Raw genomic sequence first — 13,752 nt, 5'->3', positions numbered from 1 at the left:
GGCAGAAACTCACAGTTTTGCAAATATTAAGTGACAATTTCTTTCCCTTGGGATGATGTGGGGGGTTTCTGGGGGATTCGGGGCAAAAGTGTCTGTGTTGGCACCTGACACACAAACTACTGGGAGCCACTTTTCTTGGGATTCTGAGAAGCCTACACCACAGTGGGAGGCAACTAGCCCTGTAGCGGGCCCTCAGGGGAAGATGCTTTCATCCCAAAGATTCCCAGAGGGCATTTTCTGTCCTTTAGCACTTGCCTTCCTTCACACTTGCCTATGCCCCCACCCTAGGCAACATCACAGGAGTCTGAATCTAGAATGAGGCCAACAATTCTCTCCTCAGAACGCCCCTCTGAGCTAAGATCAGGATTTTCTTTTATTCAAATACCATATTCACTGTTCTTCCACTTGGCTTTATTTACTACTTCTTCATGCTAATCCATGGGGATCCACGCAGCAACAGGGATTTCTATAACCAGGTAACACTGCTTTAAAAAAAAAAAAAAAGTAATCACGTTTTGCCCTTCCCTTTTGCCACTGGGGCCTCTGAGCTGTGGAATTAAAATTACAAGTAACGAATATCCCCCAGGGCCTATGCACCTGGAGTGTGATGCCTGTGAAGAACTGGAAAAACAATAGCGGGAACCTGTTTGGGATAAGAAACAGCAGGTCACGAGATGTGCCCCACAGTGTTCCATTTCTCATGTGTTCCCAAGGGTGTGAGAGCTCAGAGTTTCTGTGTGACACCCTCCAAGCCTCCCGTAGGAGGTTTCCACATGCCTTCAGGCCACCTAGTGTCCCCAGCCTCAGTGGGAGAAGCACAGGCCACTCTTGGGAGGTAAGTCCCACCAGACTTGGCTCTCAACAAGCAGGTTCTACTGCTTCCTAGCCTCATGACTTGAGGCAAAGCCTTTAACCTCTCTGAGCCTATTTCTTCATCTGTAAACTGAGGCTAACACGGACTGTTCTTCTACACCTCAGGAAGATTTTAAGAATTTCTAAAAAGAAAATCCATTTATTCACTAAATATTCATTGACTACCTACTATGTGCCAGGCACTGTTTTAAGTACTGAAAAGCAGTGAACAAGACAAAGTCCCTACCTTCAGAGACAGACAATGAATAAAAAATAATAACATAAATGCTACGAAGAAAAATCAAGCAGGCCAAGGGCTATGTGTATGCATGCATATGTGTGTGCTATTTTAGATAGGGTTGTCAGGAAGGTCTCAGAGGAAGTGACATTTGAACAGAGATCTGAATGACATTTAAAGCCATGGGATGAGATCACCTAGGGAGAAAGTGAGGAGAGAGAAGAAATCTGATGACCAAGTCCTAAGGCAATCTAACATCTAAAGGGCATGGGAAAGGATTCAGTGAAAGAAAATGGAAGTGAACACCCTCAGAAAATTGTACAGAACTCTAATAACCATAAGGCACTGAAATTAAAGCTTTTGCTTTGTTTTGTTTTGCCTCTGAGAAGGGTGGGTTCTATGGGCTTAGTCTGCTGAGCATTATGATGGGTTGAGACAGGTAAGTTGGAGGTTGAGACAGGCAAATTCAAAGAAGGAATTTGAAAGAATCTGAAATTGGGAGCTGGAGGATGGCAGCAGGGACCTAGGCAGCTAGGGGCTACGTCGTGGAAGGGTCAGGGAGAGACATCATTCATGGTGGCAGTGCCCAGAAAGGAACTTTGGAAACATCTGATATACACTTTTATTTGCTATAAGGTGTAAAATGAAGCCCTTTCCTTAGCTCCTCCATGAAATCTCTAATAAGATCTATATAGCTCACTAACGCTTTTGTGTGGATGGGTTGGGGGGTGGATAAAGGGGACATGAAGAAGTACTGAGTTATCCACAAAGACTGTTGTTGGTTGCCATCAAGTCAGTTTTGACTCATGGAGACCCCATATGTGCAGAGTATAACTGCTCTGTAGGGTTTTCAAGGCTGTGACCTTTTGGAAGCAGATCATCAGGCTTTACTACCAAGAAGTATCTGGGTAGGTTTGAACCACCAGCTTTTCAGTTAGTAGTCCAGTGCTTAACCATTTGCACCACCAAGGGATTCCTCCACAGAGACTAGCCATGTGAAATGTGAAACAGCATTTGCAGACTCAGAGGGGCCAGGTGTCACAATCCTGAACACCTACTATGAGCAAATTCACTGTGATGAATTAAGACACATTTTCTGCCCTCAATGAGCTTATGACTTTATGTACAGTATGTTTTTCTTTATTTATTTTGGTTAAGCTCCTTAAAGGCAGAACTTTGTATCATTGCTTTATATCATGCCTGGCACACAGTAGGTACTCAATAAATATTTGCTGAATGAATAGTCACCATTATCATCTGGTATATTAGTATAGCTGAGGCTATTCAAACCATTAGTTATAGAATACCTACTGCCATACAGATCCCTGCGTAATTTAAAAAAAAGTAAATAAAACCCAAGTACTGATTCAACTCTTGCTATGTATATGACTGTGTGGTAAGCACTGTGAGGGGAATCAGTGGAGAATCGGATGAAGACCCCACCCACAAGTCTGGTAAGAGATACATCTACCAAAAAACACAGTACAAGGGGAAAAGTGCTTAGTGCTATAAAAGAGAGAAAGCCCTTGTTTGAAGGCTAAAGATATGACTTCCAGCTAGGGAATCAGCCAATAAAAATAGCAGGTAACAAAAACAGTGGCAGCTAGCTATTAAGCACTACTATTTGAAGAGCACAATATTAAGCACTTTTCATGCATTATTTCATTTTATTCTCTCAACAATTCTTAAAAGCCTTGCAACTCAAAATGTGTTCCTAGGATTTAGGAGCTTATTAGAAATGCCAAATCTTGGGCACCGCTCCATACCTACTGGATCAGAATCAGTATTTTAACAAGATGACCGTGGAACTTACGGGCTCCATGAGTTTGAGAAGCGCTGGTTTAACGTATTATTGTCTTCATTTTATAGACAAAGAAACTCAGCCTGAGAGAACTTATGTGACAAATCACTTGCCCCATATTCTTTGCTAACAAGCTGTAGAGCCACCTTCTGAGGCCAGGTCTGGCCCCAAAGACTGTGTTTTTAATCATTAAGCAAAGCTTCATGGAAGCCGTGGCATCTGAGCTGGAGTCTGAAATATGGGTAGGATTGAGGCATCTGCAAAATGGAGGAGAGGGGGTTTGTAGGCAAATTAACACTGCGTCCACAAACGCCCAGCAGTGGGAAACCTCCAGATGGCTTAGGACACAGTTAACAAGTTTATCTGGCTTCCAGAGTCTGAAGGGGTTAGTGAGAAAGGCCAGCTGGATCAGTTCACATGGACCACTCTTAGCCAAGGGTAGTTTCTTTATTTGGGGGGCAGTAGGGAGATGCTTTGAGTTCCTGCACAACAGGCCCTACGACCTATGCTGAAATGACTCAGACAAAAGGGACCCAAGGGGCTCTGCATTCTATTTTGGGCCCCGCCTCTCCCTTACTGGGTAATCTTCAGGGTAGGTGACTTAACATCTCTGCTCACATGTCCCACGTTTGTGTAATAATAATAATAATAATAAAGTGCTTGTTTTCTACCTAGGGAAGGCTACATCAGTATCAAAGTGGTTGGATTTTTTTATATACAAAAGGAAAAAGTTAAAAGAAAAGAATTTAGGGCAGCTCAAGAACTCTAGTACTAAGAAAGGGGAAAAAAGACTTTTTCCCGACACTAAGAGGCACACAAAAGCACCAGCGTAAATAACTACAAACTGAATTAACTGAGCAACTGTAATGGGTTAACAATTTAAATCTTTCCTTAAATCAACATAAATTTCCCTAGAGTTACTGTGAATCTGTTCTAAGGTGCATAGAGAGTAAAATATTGTGAACCAAAAAAGAGCCATGCAAATATACCTACACATGACTGGAAGTGAGACAAAACTTAAAACTTTGAAGGGTGACATAAATTGAAGAGAACAAAAATCTAGTTGGGCTTTTTATCATTTCTTCAAATCGCAGCTCCTTCAGCCTGAGAAATAACCAGCTGTTTCTCATTTTCAGCTTTGAAATTTGAACATACACCAGAACGCTGTGTTCCAATGCAAAGATGGTGTTTCATGAGTGTGGTACGGAGCCATGAGGACCCTCTCTCCCCTCCTTCAATCCACACTGTCCATTCACGTGGCTTACCTAGGAGAGAGCACTGGATGGGAATCCTAAGTCCTGGGTCCTACTGATTCTAACACTAATTCACTGGGGACCTTGAGGGGGGCAGGGAAAGGTGTTTAGGGCTTACTAGACACCAGGTGCTTTTTGCTGTTGTTGTTAAGAATATACGCAGCAAAACATAGCTAATTCAACAGTTTCTACATGTAAAATTCCATGACACTGATTACATTCTTCAAGTTGTGCAACTAGTCTCACCTACCTTTTCCGAGTTGTTCCTCCCCCATTAACATAAACTTATTGCCCTCTAAGGTTTCTATCTAATATTTCAAGTTGCTATTGTCAGTTTGATCTCATATAGACAGATCTTAAAAAAGCACGATGCTCAAGGCAGACACTTTTTACTAATTACGGTAAACTATTGTTTGGTTTTAAGAAGACTTCAGGAGAAATTTTTGGTTTAAGGTTTAAAGATTATCTCAGGGCAATAGTTTCAGGGGCTAATCCAGCTCCCATGGCTCCAGAAAGTCTGGAGTCCATGAGAATTGGAAATTCTGTTCTGCATTTTCTTTCTTTTGATCAGGACACCAGGTGCTTTTTTATGTCATTTCAATGAGCACTTACAACAAGCCAAGAGGTAGGAGTATTCTTATCTCGTTTTCCAGGAGTAAACGGTGGTTCAGATTTTTACCTAGGCCTGTAAGCAGCACAGGTCCCTGTGTGGTGCAAATGGTTTGTGCTTGACTACTAACCAAAAGGCTGGCTGTTCAAACTCACCCAGCAGCTCCTCGGGAGAAAGCCTGGTGATCTGCTTCCATAAAGATTATAGCCAAGAAAACCCTATGGAGCTTAGTTCTACTCTGTAACACATGGGGCTGGAATTGACTCAACAGCACGGGGTTTGGTTTGGTTTAGTAAACAGTACAGCCGGGGTTCCTAACATGGACTGGGTCCAAAGCCCCCTGATCTTTCCACTACAACAACCTGCTTCCTAATTCCCTTCTCAGAGTTTTGGGTTCCTCACTTGTGAAATGACCTTCTAAGGACCTTCTAACCTCATCGTCACAAAAAAAACCCAAACAAACGAACTCATACACCATGAAATAAGAATGAACTTAATCCTGCAACAATTATACAATAGAGTATCACACAATGTCTGATTCGGAGGTGACAAAGCAGTACTCTGTTAGAAAGCCTGGCCCAAAGATTCAGGACCTCAAGCCAGAATTTGTGAAAAGCAAGGACAAATCTACCAGGTAGCACACCTCTTGGCCAACAGGAAGCAGTGCTCAAGTGGATCTCAACCAATCCAAAGTTATACCCTCCTTCCTCCGGACTCCTTCCTGATGGTTTGGTCTTTCCTACCACCTCCTGCCTCCCACTCGGCAGCACACTGCTTCACAACCTTTTCTCTTTAATCACTCTCAGCTTGAGACAATTCCACACCAAGTGATTGTTACTTCACATGTGAAATCACACATCCAGTGGAATCACACCATCTTCTGTCTCAGCTTTCTCATCTATAAAAATGGGGATAATAATACCTTAGGGAGTTGTTGTAGAGATGAAATGAGAATGGATGGAAAACACTTAACACCATGCCTGACACACATTAAACACACAATAAACGGTAACAAATTCCCGCTCTGCTATGTCTCTTTTCTTTCCCTAAATTCCTATCTCTTTTTCTATATTTCATTCTGAACCAACCCTTTTCACATCCTAGAAAAAATGAAATTAATTACCGTCAATAAATTATACGTTTTTGTTGTGAAGGCAGGGAACAGGGAGATGATACCAAAAAGCCAGACTCACTGCTGTAAAGTCGATTCCAACTCATAGCAACCCCACAGGACAGGGTAGAACTGCCCCATAGGGTTTCTAAGGCTGTATGTAAGTCTTTACAGAAGCAGACTGCCACATCTTTCTCCAGATGAGTGGCTGGTGGGTTCGAACCGTCGACCTTTCAGTTAGCAGCCGAGCACTTTAACTATTGCACCACTATGGCTCCTTAGTCAATAAATTATATGTTTTTGTTGTGAAGGCAAGGAACAGGGAGAGTATAAGCAATGAAAATACAGGTTTTCCCTACTATCCGAAAGTACAGCATTCCTATGAAATCTCTCAGAAGCCAAAATGAAATAAAGCGAAGAAGCAACTACCATTAATTTATATGGGAAAAACTTCGGAGCATTCTCAGACCCAAAAAATAACCTACCAAATCATAACAAATAACACATAAAACCTAAAATAACACTAACATATAGTAAAAGCAGGAATGATATGATAAATACACTTCGGCTCCCATACTTTGGACATGTTATCAGGAGGGACCAGTCCCTGGAGACGGACATCAGGCTTGGTAAAGTAGAGGGTCAGTGAAAAAGAGGAAGACCCTCAAAGCACTGGAATGACAATGGGCTCACGCATAGCAATGACTGTGTGGGGCGAAAGACTGGGCAGTATTTTGTTCTGCTATTCACAGGGTTGCTGTGAGTCAGAACCAGCTCAGCGGCACCTAACAACAACAATACAAAGTAGATGCTGAGTGTAGTTCCAGGGAAAGGAGCTTGGAGACGCCACTCTCGCTGCTCAGGGTGCATGCTGCCTCTTTAACGGCTCGCTGGAAAACAAACACTAAATGCTATTTCTGCTTTTCACCTTTCTTCATAAAAGCGAAAATCTTCAAGTTTCTTTCGGTTCGCGAAAACAGGTACTAACGTAGATCTTTCATAAAAGCGAAGTGGCATGAAGCAAACTTTGGAAAAGCAAGGGATGCCTGTATTCACTACCAGGCCAAGCAGTGGTTGTAGAGGGCTCTTTATCGTAACTCAGCCAACCAGGTTTGTAGCTACCAATGGCAGGGCGAATAAGTTTTGTTATTCAGAACAGAATGATTTGAACAGCTATCTCAGCAACAGAAATTTACCAGGGTAGGCACTACCCCCAAGTTCTGAACATTTGTTCTAGTAAAGTGTTTTGACTGTAAGTGCAAATAAGGGATGGTTTATTATAAGGGTATATTCATGGACTATGAATAAATATGATGGGATCTCATGGAAATCCACAGACAGGACCATAGTAGAACTGGGTCTCCCAGAGTCTAGAATGGAAAGTCTGGATCCTTGGCAGCCCCCATGGCCCACAGCAGCTGGAGTTTGTGGGTCTTTACTCATTACATGTCTCAGCCATTCTCCATGGACCAGCTCCATTCTCCTCTTACCTGGAGTCTACACAAATTTTTCTCTACCTCAATGTCCCTAGTTCTTCATAACATCAGCTTGCCAGGACTCCTCAGAGTCCTGACTCTACCTCATAGCTTCTCTGTCTACATCATTTCAGCTTCAACTTCCGTTGCTAAGTGTTCTTCCGAAATTCCCAGTTTAAATTTCTGAGATATAACATGAATCTTTTTTCCACAAGGTCACTTCACAGGTCACTGGTGAGCCTATGAATTGGCTGTTCTTGGGTCTGATGTCCATCTCTGCTTCAGTATGTTTTGGCTTGTGGGTAGGGAATGAAGCAAGATATTATGGCAGAAACATGGCTGTCTAGGGCTACCCCTTCATTAGCAGGAGTTTTGGATTTGGAAGTTTCCCTTTGAAAGGGCTGTAGGAATGGTAAGCATAAGGGCTAACATGCTGACTACATCTACACATACTACACAGTCCCATACTAAGCTCTCTCTCACCTCTGCTGCTATGGACAATCAAGATGTCCTCAGCCAACAACACCAACATGGTGAATGAAGGAATTGTGGGACTAGACTCACCACAATAACTTAAAATAAATAAAATAAAATAAAATTGTTTGACCAAACTCACCATAATTTTAAAAACAAAACAAAACTTGTAAATGCCAGCTGAAACAATACTTGGAGAAAAATGAATAGCCTTAAATGAAGAAAACGGATAAAAATTAATGAAATTAGTATCCATTTTAAGAAATTACAAAAAGAACAAAATAAATTGAAGTAGAAGGGAGGAAAAAATAAAAAGAGCAGAAATTAGTGAATTAATTAAATACAAAGCAAACCTACCAAAAAGGACATCAATGAAGACAAAAGTTGGTCTTTGAAAGAACCTCTACTGAAACTGAAGGAAAAAAACGGGGAAGGCACAAAAATAAAATCAGAACAAAAAAGGGGATGTCTCTACAGATGTTGCAGACATTAAAATAAGAAAATATTATAAACAACCTTAAATAAAAACCTTAGAAAGGACAAATCCCTAGAAAAAATATTACTAAAATGAACTTAAGAATGAAAAAAAAAAAAAAAAAAGTCTTAGTCATTAAAAACACTGAACGTGTACAAAAAGAAAACAAAATCTCTAGGCCCAGGTGGCTTCATCACTGAGTTCTATTAAACATTCAAGGGACAAAGTAGGGTAAATTAAAATGGATGGTGGAGGAGGGAAAAAAGGGGTATACAGTTAAACCTCTGGACCAACTGCAGCAGCAAGGATTATAGTTTGTCCCACTAACCTTCTTAAGTTTTCCCAGAAAATTGTGACCAACCAGAATCCTGGCGAAGTGGTGTCTGGATGGAGTGAACTTAACATAAGAAGAAAGTATAACTGAATGGTGCAAGGGGTGGACTGCAAAGAATGCTATTGGTGCCCCACCCAGATCCTCTTTACTGGCTAGCACACTCATGCCCCACTCTTAAGTGTCAGCTGATAACTAGTAGATGTCCCTTTCTCCAGAGAACTGCCACTTCACCAGCTATATCTCTCTTCCCCTCCTACTCCTACCCTGCTTTCCTCATTCTCCTTTTCCTGAGCACCTGTTCCAACATATCACTTGAACAAGAATCCTCATTTAAGGTCCTGCTTCTAGAGTTCAGGATCTAAGACAATAACCATTTAAGAGGATGAAAAGAGAGTCACAAAGTGGGAGAAGATACCTGTAACACAGATAACTGGCAAGGGACCACTAACCAAAATATACAAAGAACTCTGACAAATCAGTAAGAAAAATTGAAAAATGGGCAAGATTTGGTACACAGTTCACAAAAGAGGACATCCAATTTGCCAATAAAAAAGTGCTCAGCATCAGTAGTAACTAAGGAAAGCAAATTAAAACCACAAAAGATATCATTACACACCCATGAGAATAGTTAAAAATTTTTAAACCCACAATCAATGATGTGATGCAACTTGAACCCTGACATACTGCTGGTAGGAAAGTAAACTGGTACAATCATTTAGAAAACTGTTATGCATTATGTAGCAAAGCATTTTCACTCCAATGTATACAACTAAAGAACTTTGTTGACACACAATAGAAAATGTCTAAGGATGTGCTTGATGCACCATTCTCAGTAGTCAGAAACTATAAGCAACTCAAATATCCATCAACTATAGGATGAATAAATATATTGTGACATATTCATACCATGAAACACTGTATAGCAATGAAAATAAATGAGGTCACCTCATGAATAAATCTCACAAACAAAATGCTGAGCAAAAGAAGCAAGACACAAAATATTAACAGTAAAATTCTATATGCATGAAGTTCAAAAACTAGTAAAACTAAACTATATTGCTTAGGGATGCAAACAAGGGGGTAAAACTATAAAGAAAAGCAAAGAATTGACTACCACAAAAGTCAAGATAATGGCTTCTTCTGGGGGGCAGAGATTATGATTTGGTGGTGCTATTGCATATTAGTAATATTCTATTTCTTGACTTAGGTGGTGGTTGCATATGTATTCCTCTTAAAATTATTTGTTAAACTACATATTTGTGTTTTTTTCTGCATATATATTTGTTATATTTCATAATAAAAAAAGTTTAAAACAAAAACAAATAAATACACAGATTACTGCTTGAGTTCTTAGAAAAATTGAGGGAACTAAAAATCCTTCATCTTTAAATCAAAACCTTGCCACCCTAAATCCATACCAGAATGCATGTCAGGTAAACTTTAAATGATGCCTACTTATCTGAAAACTATAGGTGGAGAGAGAGAATCTCCTGGGAGCAGATCTATGCTTTGCCAAGAGTCACCTGAGGACCCCTCTTACATAGGAAACGTAACGTGAGTAGGGACCCAAAGTCCTAGGGTAGACAGCTTGTTGAAGGCTGCTATTCCTGAGAACTCTTGGCAGGTGAACCCTGGAAAGGAAGTGGAATCACTCTGCCAAAGGAATTTGGGTTAGAGTTACACATGATCCGAGCCCTTATCCAAGGTTTGAAAATAGATAAATAAATTTCTTGGGTGGTCTGGGGTGACCCTAACCAAGGCTCCTAGCAGAAAAGAGCCCCATGTGTCCCAAAAGGAAACTCACCAGGAGATTAGGGGAACCCAGCCTGATGACCGGTTTAACACAAGGGCAGAGTGCAGTGCTTTGGGAAGAATGGCTAAGCATGCGAGCATAAACTAACAAAGCTCTAACCTTGGAATCCAAGCATGGGATCATGCTGGTAGGGATCTGGTCCAATAAGGGCGCTGAGCAGCAGTGACCACACATAGTTGGACCGGTCAGGACAGCTCTTCAACAGTGATACCATGTAGCTGTGTCAGAAATAACAATGTAGGTGGACTGCTCAGACTCGCAGTTCTCTCGCTGGAGAGTGGAAGTAAGACTGACCCCTTTGGACTGCATAAGCTCCCAGGGGGCTTGGAAAGAGACATTTGAATCTCACTAATAAGGGCATTAGGGTACTTGGGAGATTACTTGGAAAAATAATAAAATATTAATTATTATTAATATAATACTGTATTAGAACCCAACTGGAGAAATGAGACATACAGGTTAAACAACTAAACTGAAATAGACAAAATCTTAATTAAATGTCTTTCTGTATATGTACTTTTATGTAGACAATAGCAAATACTTTAGATATGAGGAGAAACTATTAAATCACTAAGCTAACAGAAAGAGGGTAATGAAAGAACTTAGGAGATATTTCAGTCAAAGTCCATGATAGGTGACTCAAGGCAAGAAGGTTCATTCATTAAAGCCAACTTAAACAACAAAATGCTTCTTGAACTATTTATTATTCCTATGTGACACAGACTTGTTTCTTCCACATCTTCCTGGAAAAGCATCTCAGTATGCAACAGCTTCTTAGTTGGCCAGGACACCATCCTTCCCACCTCTGAGCTCTCTTGTTGGCTCGCTATCTACACCTTTATGAGAGCCTCCACTGAACTGTCCCTTGCACATGGTACAAGGTGGGTGTGTGCCCTCTGTTTTATCCCCCTAAAGATTCTGAGGTCCCTAAGGCCAGGGTCTATACATGTTTTTTTTTAATCTCTGTCTCTACTTACTCCGACTACTCTTGGCCCTGCCACCAATGCGTGTTTGTGAAAAGAAGAAGGGAGAGAGGGATGACAGCGTTGCAACTGAAAAACAAAAACAGAGGAACACTACCAGGAACAGAAACCCACAGCCAACTGGTGACTGCTTGACCACATATTAACAGATACCTGTGCTATAAAAATACAATTCCCCTGATAACCATGGAAACCAAAATGTAGGCACTACAGAGAGGGCGGCTGTTTTCAGAAATCTTAGAACAATAAAAGGCCTGAAACTAAAAACACCAAGAAATCCAAGTACTCCAGGCCAGAAGGAAATCCCTTTCTAAAAGCCCTGACAAAGCAGCATTTTCTCTAGTATCTAAAATCTCACCATGCTTTAGCCCTCCTGTGAAGGATCATGAAACAATTCAGGCCTCTCTGTGTGCTCTGTCCCTTGGGCCAGCTGCTATCTATGAAGCAAGCTCACTGGGAGCTTGCACTTATTGTTATTATAAAACGTACTGAGGACCAGAACGGAAATTTTGATAACTGACTCAAACTAACATAGCTAGCTATGAAAAAAGCCCTACGGAGGGCAGGGATCATGCCCGTGCTATTTACAGCTCTTATCTCCAGCTCCTAGTAGAAGTACAAGCACACAGTAGGTGCTTCATAAATACTAGTGAAATAAATGAAGACTTAAGGTTAGAACTTAGGGAAAGTACAGTGCCTGGTAAAATGTGCATTCTTTTCACCATCCAGTGCCAACACTCTGCTGGGACCTGAACAGAATCAAAGTTCAATCCTCTTTCAGGGTCCGGTTTCTCCATTTGCAAAAGGAGGCAGCTGGATGAGATGGTTTCCCAGGCATCTTCCAGCTCTGACAGTCAATCACTGTACTGTGCTTTTTTTAGTGGCAGCACATGCCTGGCACTTTTCTTTCCCCTCATAGAGAATCTGATACCCATCTGCTCAAGTAAATTAATGTTCCCATCCTGCCTGACTCATTTGGTAGGAACAACAGGTTCACATGCCAGTTTTAAAAGGGAAGGCAAAGGGGGCCCAAAAAGAGTAAAAGGAGGAGGGTCCCACATGCCCCCTTTCTTAGAAAATCAAAACGGCACTGTTTTTAGGACTAAAGACATAGAAACTGAAGTATGATTATTGCTACTAAAAACCCCTCACGTGGAGCATCCTCTAGCTTATTAATTTAATAATACTTATATTAATAACACTATTGATTAACACTTCTGTGCTGGACACTGTTCTAAACCCTTTAATCCTCACAGCAACTTCATGAGCTAAGTATTATTATTACCATCTCCTTTTAATAGATGAGGAATCTATCTGGTTCAAGGTTACACAGCTAGCAACTGGCAAAACTAGGACCTGAATTGAGGTCTCACTGACTCCGGAGTTCCGGCTCTTTAAATGGCCTTCCCTTCTGTTCTTCACTGTAGTCCTATGAGGGAGCCTGGGCAGGGGTTGTCAGCTTTACTTTAAAGATGGAGAACCCGAGTCTCCGAGAGGCTTGCGATTTGTACAAAATATACAAGAGACTTAGTAAGAAACTCTGGCCCCAGACTCCCTGCTGGCTTCCTAGGTGAAGGTGCATCCATCCCAAGAGTCTGCATTTTCCTTTTAGACTATACCTACTTGTAAAGCCTCACGGCTAAAGGCAACCAGCGGAGATTCACCCTCCCGACCCGGTTGTTTTACAAGAGGGGAAATCAAGGCATAGCTATGGCTCCAGATGCCAACGAACAAGAGTGAGGGAGCGCGGAGCCGCGGGCGACCACAGGATACCCTACACCGTCCCTTCAGGATCCTGATTCCTGAAGCCGGACCAGATGCTAAGCCTCTGCAGGATCGATCAGCGCCTCCACTGTCGGTCGCCTAGCGAAGCGCCCCAGGCTCCCAGGAGGCGGCCCCAAAGCACCCAAGCCCACTTCTCCCGGCCCGCACCCTGTTCTGGGATCCGAGGCATCCCGGGGACGCGGGCGGAATAATTTCGCTCGCGGCCTCCACGGGCCCAGCCACCTCTCACCTTACAGGGTGGTCCCGGGACGCTGGTCCACAGTGGTGTTCCTTCCGCGGCAGCCGCCAGTATGCCGAAGCCGCCCGCTGCCTCCGCCACCGCCGCCGCAGGAACCGCCGCGGAGCCGAGAAGACTGCGGCGGGAGGCAAGGGGCGGGCAGAGGCGCCGGGAGCAACGCTCCGCCCGCCGGGGGGCGGGCAGTTGCCAGGGGCTGCTGCCAGGCCGCGCCGTCACGTGACTCGCGAGGCGGGGCATGCCGGGAGCGGAGGGCAGGCGCCGGTGAGACGGTGCATCCCGCCTTGGCCTTGCTTCCAGACCACTGCGGAGG

The sequence above is a fragment of the Trichechus manatus genome, unplaced genomic scaffold (genome assembly GCF_000243295.1).
Source record: "Trichechus manatus latirostris isolate Lorelei unplaced genomic scaffold, TriManLat1.0 scaffold00016, whole genome shotgun sequence".
Taxonomy (NCBI): domain Eukaryota; kingdom Metazoa; phylum Chordata; class Mammalia; order Sirenia; family Trichechidae; genus Trichechus; species Trichechus manatus.
This window is presented reverse-complemented; position numbering follows the sequence as displayed.